General features: G+C 50.1%; 1 long non-coding RNA gene across 1 annotated transcript; it reads right to left on the bottom strand.

Moving 5' to 3' along the window:
- Positions 1 to 255: 255 nt before the first annotated feature.
- LOC118497470 lies at positions 256 to 4639 on the bottom strand. Its single transcript, XR_004899992.1, has 3 exons — positions 4492 to 4639; positions 3027 to 3030; positions 256 to 265 (listed from the first exon to the last, which is right to left on the bottom strand). It is a non-coding gene; the product is annotated as an uncharacterized LOC118497470 (long non-coding RNA).
- Positions 4640 to 8712: the final 4073 nt, after the last annotated feature.

The following is an 8712-nucleotide window of genomic DNA, read 5'->3' as shown; positions in this document are numbered from 1 at the left end:
AGGTGATGCTTTCAGTTGGTCTGATGGGGAGCAGTACTTGTTGCAAGTAACCTGCTGGCTTTCCACAAGGAACTCCTTCTGCAGAGCCCCCCCCCCCCCCAGAAACCACCACAGGGCAGCATCACCTCTTTTGGGTGAAGACCGCCCTTTGGAGGGGGCTGGTGGTGCTTCCTTTGCTGGCCCTCAATCTCCTCCACTCCACGTTATTCTAATGTATCAATAATTCATCCCCCCTCACAATTTATTTTGGACATGAGATGTTTTCCTTATGTTTCAGTAGAGAACCACATGTGGATACGTGGTGAAGATGGGCCCCACCCCCCACCCCGCCTCCTACCAGCTTAACTTCAGTGGAACCCAAACGTCAGGGCAACTACCCTAACTGTGCTGGTGCAAATGATTTCCAACGCTTGATTAGGATGCTTGGAGTATGTTGCCTGTCTCCCATGTGCCATAGCATGGTCTGTCTTCAGGTAACATCGGCCCTTGATGGCTCTCCACTGCAACTGGTCTGCCAGACCAGTAGGGCAACTGCACACCAGAAATCTCTGGAATTAAACTTGAAAATGCACTTGTGACATATTCCATCACTCACAGCAATGTCTCCACACACTCCACAAATCTTTCTTTGCCTTACAGTTGCACTTTTACCTTTCTTGAAATGACAAAGCCTAAGGGGCCAAAAATGTTGCTTATGTAATTCCATCTTCAGTGTGAAAATGGCCACACACATATTCACCAGCTGTGTACAGATTTGATTAATGCAAGCAGGTATGACAGCTGTCACAATGCAGTGTAACCAAACGGTTTCAAATGACGTAAAGGGAAGTATATGAGATCAGAGTGAGGCAATTAGGTGGGGGTGTGGAGTTGGGGGAAGGTGGGGGGCTGAACTGACATTTTTACCAGACCAGTTTAAGGCCAGTTCCAACCATCATCACAGCCTCAGAATCCTATACCGTGTTTTTTGCTCTCATAGCACTCAAGCTAGCATTCACAGGGAATGGCTGAGCAGAAGGTTCTGTTGTTCAGGACTCCTAAAATAGGCTCCTGCAGAAGCTCCACAGTGAATCACCATTTCAGTTACAAAATAACTGGACCTGAATGATGGTAAACATACTCCGTAGCAACATTTCAGAAAGAAATATTCACCCTTGAATGCACAGCTTAGAAACACTAGCTAGAAATGCACAAGTTTTGCACCCATACGAGGAACCTAAAGTAGTAAATGAAGTCGAGGCAAAGCGGAGGAAACGGGCCAATAGACATGTCCTGAGGGGCAGGTACGTACAATGATGGCACTTATATTTTATTTTGCTTTTTGGTATCTCTTGTAGCGGCATCATATATAAGTTTTACCTCTGCATTGTTTTAGGAAGCTGCAACAGACAAAGCAAATTACAAACGACTTTCCAGACCACTTGGCACTTCTAAAAACCTGCCTGTATTATGCTACAAAGCCACTTCCTAGAAACATCACATACAACACGCTTATTGCTCCCTTGGCCATTACTCTGTAGACCAGTCACAAGGTAACTGTACATTCCTGACATTTAGACATTTCCACATGCACTTGTAAATACCGCTGCCGTCAAAAGTCATTGATAATTTGCTGGAATCGATCACTTTTCCTGCTGACCGAAACTAACATGTCATTCCCCAAAATGGCCACGAGATGGCAGCAAAGACCGACGCTTGGAACACAGACCGGACTATGGGCTTGGCCACAAGGTTCTTTCGGGTTTTCCGATAAGACGCAATGACAGGCACATTTTTTCATTCTCTTCAACAATGTGACTGGACAGTGGTTTCACCATTTAGTTCCACTGCTTTCTGCTATTGTTTGGCCAGCTTCACCATTCCATCTGCCCACAACACGGTTGTCTCTTGGGGCACAGAACTCTTCCAGGTGCCTTCGGCAGTCTTTCCAGGGACTGGAAATTTTTCTCCACTAAGAGAATTTAGGAAAGGCTGAAATACCTGGCAGTCCAAGGATACAACGTCTTGTGGTACTGCAGATGAATCGGGACTGCCCAGCCAGGCTGGAGCTGTTTTCCCCTGGTCACCAAACAGAAACATGCTCTCTCACCTTTTCCTGATGGATGATTATGAGTCTTCTGCTGAGAAATTCAGGACTCTTTCCCTGGGGCAGTGAGTTCCGTTGGTCCAATGGGGAGCAGTACTTTGAAAGTAACTGCCTGGTTTCTGGTGAGGAGCTCCTAGTACAGGACTTCCTAGTGATTCCACCATGTCCACAGCATCACCTCCTTTGGGTGCAGACCACACTTTTTTTTTTAAATTTTTTTAATTAACGTTTTTTTTAGATTTTTTTTTATTTATTTATTTTTAGAGAGGGAAGGGAGGGAGGGAGAGAGAGAGAGAGAGAGAGAGGGAGAGAGAGAGGGAGAGAGAGAGAGAGAAACATCAATGTGCGGTTGCTGGGGGTTATGGCCTGCAACCCAGGCATGTACCCTGGCTGGGAATCGAACCTGGGACACTTTGGTTCCCAGCCCAAGCTCAATCCACTGAGCTACGCCAGCCAGGGCCAGACCACACTTTTGAGTGGCTGCTGGTGGTTCCCTTCGTGTGCCCATGACCTCTCCCGATCCCCATTAGTGTCAAATATCAATGATTCATCCCCCTGTCCACAATTTGTCTTGGAAATGGAACATTTTCCTTGTGTTTTAGTAGAGAATCTCATGGGGAAATGTGGTCAAGAAGTGCTCCCCCCTGCTCCCCCCTTAACTTCTGTGGAACCCAAACATAAAAGCAATTAATGTAACCATACTGGTGGAAATGGCTTTCGATGCTTGATTTGGGTTTTTTGAGTATCTCACTTCCTCCAGTGTGGCACAATGTGGTCTGTTCTCAATTAATGTCTGGATGGATGGCTGTCAAATGCAACCGGTCCATTTGACGTGTGGGGAACCCTCACATGAGAAATCTCTGACGTGAACCTTCACTCTTACTGGAAAAACCACTTCTGACACATTTGAGCCATCACACCACCTTCTTGTACACACCACAAATCTTGTATTCCATTTAACTGGCATCTTAGCCCTCTTGATATGCCAAGGTCTAATGTAATGAAGATATTACTTCTGTTCATCCATTTTCAGTATGAAAATGGCCACACATTCAACAGTTTTGATGAGATTATTATTTAAATGCAGGTTGATATGACATCTGTCATGATACATTTTAAGCAAAGGGTTTCAAATGAAGTTTAAGACAAGTACATGAACCAGAGTCACATGATGGTGGAGTGAAGGCGGGGATGGTGAGGGACCAAAGTGATTTTTTTGGCCATCCCGGTATAAAGCACGCTTCAACCAGAATCGCAGCATTGACATCATATACATTGAGTTTTTTGCTCTCAAAGCTCTTAATCTAGAATTCACTGAAAGTGGGTTCTGTTGTTTGGAATTTATGAAACAGACACCTACATAATCTCCAAAATGAACCACCACTTCAGATACAAAATAACTTTAACTGAAATATGCTTAACATACTACAACCACAACTTGAGAAAGTAATTGTCACCCATAAATGCACATGTTAAAAACAGGAACTGGAAATGTACCCGTTTTGCACCCCTTTGAGAAAACTAAACTAGTAAAGGGCATCCAGACAAAGAAGAAAAAAGGAGGCCCAAGACATGTCCCTAAGGGTACATACATAAAATGATGACACTTTTATTTTATTTATGTATTTTATTTTGTATTTTACACCATGGTGGAGAATACTGAATAAACTTTACTTTTGTCACTGTTTGAGGAAGCTGCAAGAGACAAATCAAGTCACAAGTGATTTTCAGGCGTGCCTGCAACTCCTCAAAGCCTGACTGTATTGCGCTACAAAGCTGGTTCCGAGACACATCACGTGGAACGCGTTCGTCGCTCCCTTTGCCCTTAACCTGAAAACCAGTCACAAGGTAACTGGACGGTGCTGATGTTTAGATGTTTTCTAATGCACTTGTAATACCACTGCCATCCAAAGTCACTGATACTCTACTGAAATCAACCTCTTTTCCTGCTGAACTGAACTGAGGTGTCATTCCCAAAAATGACCACAAGATGGCAGAAGAGACCGAAAGTTGGAAACTATTGTTTCATAGAAAGGTTCCTTCGCTCTTGACCCATACAATGAACCTACAATCATAAACGCAATCGAGGCAAAGTTGAGGCATCAAGCCCATAAACATGTCTGGAGGGGCACATACGTAAAATGGGAGCACTTGTATTTCACTTTACTTTCTTTTAACTCTTGGCGGAGAATTTTAAATAGATACCACATCCGCGTTGTTTAAGGAAGCTGCAACAAAGCAAATAGCAATTTTCAAGCACGCCTGGAACTTGTAGAAACCCGACTCTATCGCTATACACAGTCAGATCTAAGAAATGTCACTAAAATATGCTAATTGCTCTCCGGGCCATCTGGAAACCAGTGACAAGGTAACTGGACAGCACTGACACTTAGGTGTTTCTACACGCACTTGTAAAAACCCCTGCCATCAAAAGTCATTAATATTCCACTGGAATCAACCACTCTTACTGCTGACCTGTACTGAGGTGTCATTCCCCAAAATGGCCACGAGATGGCAGCAGAAACGGACACTTGGAACACATATCATACTATTGGCTTGCTTTTTGTTTGCTTTTTACTGTCGGATGGCACGACAGGCACACTTTTCGTTTTCCAAAAACGTGACTGGACAATGTAGTCATCACTGTGCTCCTCTGCCCTCTGCCACCTTTCAAGCAACTTCACCATTCCATCATTCCACAACACTGTTCTCTTTCGGAACAGAGACTTCCAGGAGCCCCTTGCAGTTTTCCAGGGAACGGAAATTTCTCTCCATTAAGAGACAATCAGAAAGGACCACGAGAAGGTGCAAGCTGTGGTGAGCACTGCGGATGAGTGCTCCTGGCTAGGCCGGAACCGATTTTCCCTGGCCACCCAAGAGACACGCGTGCACTCCTGCCTTATCCCGAGGCTTCCCCGTCTTCTGCTGACAAACTCTGGATGCTCTCCCTCGTGCGGCTTTCGGTCGGTCTGATGGGGGTCAGTGTTTGTTGGAAGTCACCTGCTCATTTTCCACAGGGAGCTCCTGCTGCAGGACTCCCCGGGAATCCACCACAGCCGCAACATCACCTCCTTCGGACGAAGACCGCCACACTTTTATGATGCGAGGTCCGTCGTCATCCACTAGTTAGGTACACACTGCATGACAGCAGAGAAACACGTTTTCTGGCAGCTTTCTCTTAGGTGCTGCTCTCGAGGTGCACAGGAAGTAGCAGAGCTTCTCCTGGCGGCCTCCACTCCACTCGTCTTCCCAAGGTGCACACCAGCGGCAGAGAAGAGCGTTTCCTGCTTACTTCCACTCAGGTGCTATTCTCAAGGTGCACACGAGAGGGCAGCACCTTCTCGATGCTTTCCCCAGTAACATCCACTGAAGTCCATGTACATCGACTGAACAGCTAATTCCTAAAACTCCCACGAGGTGGCAGCAAAGACCACCTTTTCCTGGCTTAAGGGCTCTGCCCACTCTATTAAAAAGAGAATCCAAAAGGAGAGAAAGAGAATCCAGACTTGCTAATAAGCTCATTTTGATGTGATTCCTATTTTAAGTCCGTCACGTGCTTCATCTTACCTTTTGCCCTCATTTACTAGATGAGGCAGGAACAGTTGTCATCTGCACCTTGCAGGCACTTAAACTGAAGACGTGTTCTAACACAGTTCACAGTCCAGGGCCCAGGCCTAACTGGGCCAGGACAGCAGGCACACACGATGCCTGAACAGATTCAGTGATCCACAGTCCTTGCAGCTTCGGGTCAGATCTCAGTTGTTCCACTTGAAGAAAACCTGCATACAACCTAGTGGTCCAGACTGCCACGCACTCACCCCACTGGTGTTTGGGGTGGGACGTGGGCAGGCAGCTGGGAGGGGGGCAGGCAGGGAGGAGGAGGTGGTTTGGGCCTTCACAGGAGCACAACCAGCACCAGATTCCTGTCACAGTGACTTCCCCACTTCCACTCCCTGCCTGTCCCCCCACTGTCTGAAATCTGTTCTTCTATCCACGTCCCCTTCCTCGGGGGCCTCGCCTGGCACTAGCTTCCTAGGGGCTCAGGGTGGAGTCCAGGGTGGCAGTTCAGTTACTGGAGAAGAGCCTGAGTCACAGACAGGGGCAGAGCTGACTCCTGGCTCCACCACCCACCAGCTGGGTGACCTCAGGCAAATGAACGTAAACTCAGTCTCTGCCAGACGGGGTGACGGGCCCTCTCAGGGCACTGGGAGGACTCGGTGAGGTGGGGTGTTCGGTCCTGCCCAACATGGGGTCAGCCTCACTCTCCCTCCCCCTTCCCTTCTGCGTCCCTTCTTACCTTCTCTGGGCTGAATAAATCAAGAGTCCAGCAAATAGGCTCCTTTCAGCAGAATGAGCTCTCATACTGGCGTCCAGACGGCCCAGCTCCCCCTGGGCACTCACTCCTGCACCGGTCTGGCTTCCTCCTCAGGGCAGCACTGACCACAGCCTCTCTCTGGTCCCCACACCCCTGCTCCTCCACAAACTCGGGGTCGAGCCTCAGCTCAGAGCAGCACCACCCCACACCAGTCCTCTCACTGCTCCCTCTGCTTCCTGACCCCAGCTCATCCAGTCCAGCCTCCACATGGCGGCCAGCTTGACCCTTCTAAATTAGGGGGTCTAATCCTGTCACTCCCCATGCATAAGACGCTGTTACTTCTGAGACATCACTGAAATCACTCATAACTCAGTCCACAGCCTAGTTTTTAAATGATCTTGCTCTTCTCAGTGATGTATAGAAAGTGGTCTGAACACAGAAACCATATATTCTGATAGAAGACATGCCAAATTCAGTGTAACTACAAGTGTTATTACACTGACGTGGACATGTTAATATAAATTCCACATGTTGTATTATTTTCCCAGTCTGCCGTAACAGAGTCACACAAACTAGGTGGTTTCAGATGGCAGCAGTGATTTAACGTCTCGCTGTTCCGGGGCTGGAAGTTCAAAATGCAGGTGTGGGCGGGGCCGCCATCCTGAGACGGTTTCCAGCTTCCGGTGGTTTGCTGGCCTCCCCCCGGGGCCCCCTGGGCTGCCCTGCAGCCCGCCAGTCCCTGCCTCAGAGCCACACAGCCCTCCTCTGCACACCCGCACCTTCCGCTTTTCTCCCGGGAACACCGGTCGCGTGGGATCAGGGCCCGTCCTAAGTGGGCACAGCCACACCTTCACTCACTCACACCTGCAAAGACTCTTCAACTCAGGTCACACTGATAGGAACAGGGTCAGGGTTTCAACATATTTTCCGGGGGGTGCACAATTTGACCCATAGCAACAGTACAGTGTAGTCACTCCTGTCAAGTTGTAACAATTCTTTATTACAGCCACCTGCTGTGCGGTGGTGAGCCTACCAGGCAGGTGTGTGTCTGTTCTATCTTGTCCCAAGTCCCTGCGTGAGGTGCGCTGCGATCATGGTAACTGCTACCCGAGGTTACTATGGGTCTGTGCTTCCCTTTCTCTGATTTTGATTGGAGTGCGCACAGCACAAGTCCACAGTGATAGGAGGAGCTGACCGCCCCCTTACCTGGCATTAAGATCCAGTGAAGGCTTGTATCCCACACACACCTTTGTCATACTGTACAAGCCTGACACATAGATTGCACGACTGTAAAACCCGGCTGGCACCACCACCTTTTTGGTCTCAGGGATCAGGAGCCTCAGACCATGTCGGAAGGGGTGTCTCATTGAGCCTCCCGCAGCAGAGCGCCAGAGGCTGCAGACACGCAGCTGCCTCCTGGGGCAGGCGGGATGGCCTCTGGAGGACACTGTGGCTCTGCGGAACCGGGAGCCCACCACGTGGGTGGGAAGGCCAGAGCCTGCCAGGCGAGAGCTCGTGGCTGCTGGTCCCCCATGCAGTCCCCGTGTGGTGCTGCTACCTTCAAGTACTACCAAGGGGGGGGGGGGGGCGTGACCCTGGAAATGGAGAAAGGGGTCAGGGAAGGAAGCACACACAACAGAATCCCTAGAACAAGTACAGGGCCGTCCTAGACAGGACAGTCCTTGAGGATGGCCAGTCGTCAACCGAAAGGAAAGTAGAAGTCGCTCCTCACTCTGGCTTTTCTCCCCACCCCACCGCCCAAGGCGGACGCCTCAGCGTCCACTCACCCTAAATGGTGGGACTGGCTGGGAAGGGCCTGCTTCTCTGTGACTCGGGGCCCAGCTCCCGCCACAGGTCAGAGAGAGCTCAGGGAAAAGGGGGAGCTGCCAGGTTCCTCTGAGTACTTCAGCCAGTCAGGCAGCAAGTGGTTTTCAGGCGAGTTTCAGGGAGAGGCTCCTTGCTGCCAGAGGCCCCCGGCCTCTTCTTCCGGGTCCCATGGCCTCTTCTCCAGTGCGGGACTGGGCCGGGGGGGGGGGGGGGGGCGGGGAGCAGGCGGCATTCCCACTACTCCCTCCTCTCCTCTCCGCAGCTGCCGCCCCGCGAGTGGGAGGCCTCCCTCGGGCCCGTGCTCCCCGTTCCCAGCTGGCGTCCGGGCCCCCAGTGACTGGTGCGGCCGAGCCCCCAGGAGCCCGGGCGTGGCTGAGGACGCCCTCCCAGCCCTGCCCCCCACCGCCTCCTTGTTCCTTGCAGACCACAGGCCAAGAGGGACACCAAGAGGCCACCTGGAGGGGGAGGTGTCTGGAGGACAGGG

This window comes from Phyllostomus discolor, chromosome 11 (assembly GCF_004126475.2).
Source record: "Phyllostomus discolor isolate MPI-MPIP mPhyDis1 chromosome 11, mPhyDis1.pri.v3, whole genome shotgun sequence".
NCBI classification, from domain to species: Eukaryota; Metazoa; Chordata; class Mammalia; order Chiroptera; family Phyllostomidae; genus Phyllostomus; species Phyllostomus discolor.
Note: the sequence above shows the minus strand (reverse complement) of the source record. Positions and strands in the feature narration are given on the sequence as shown.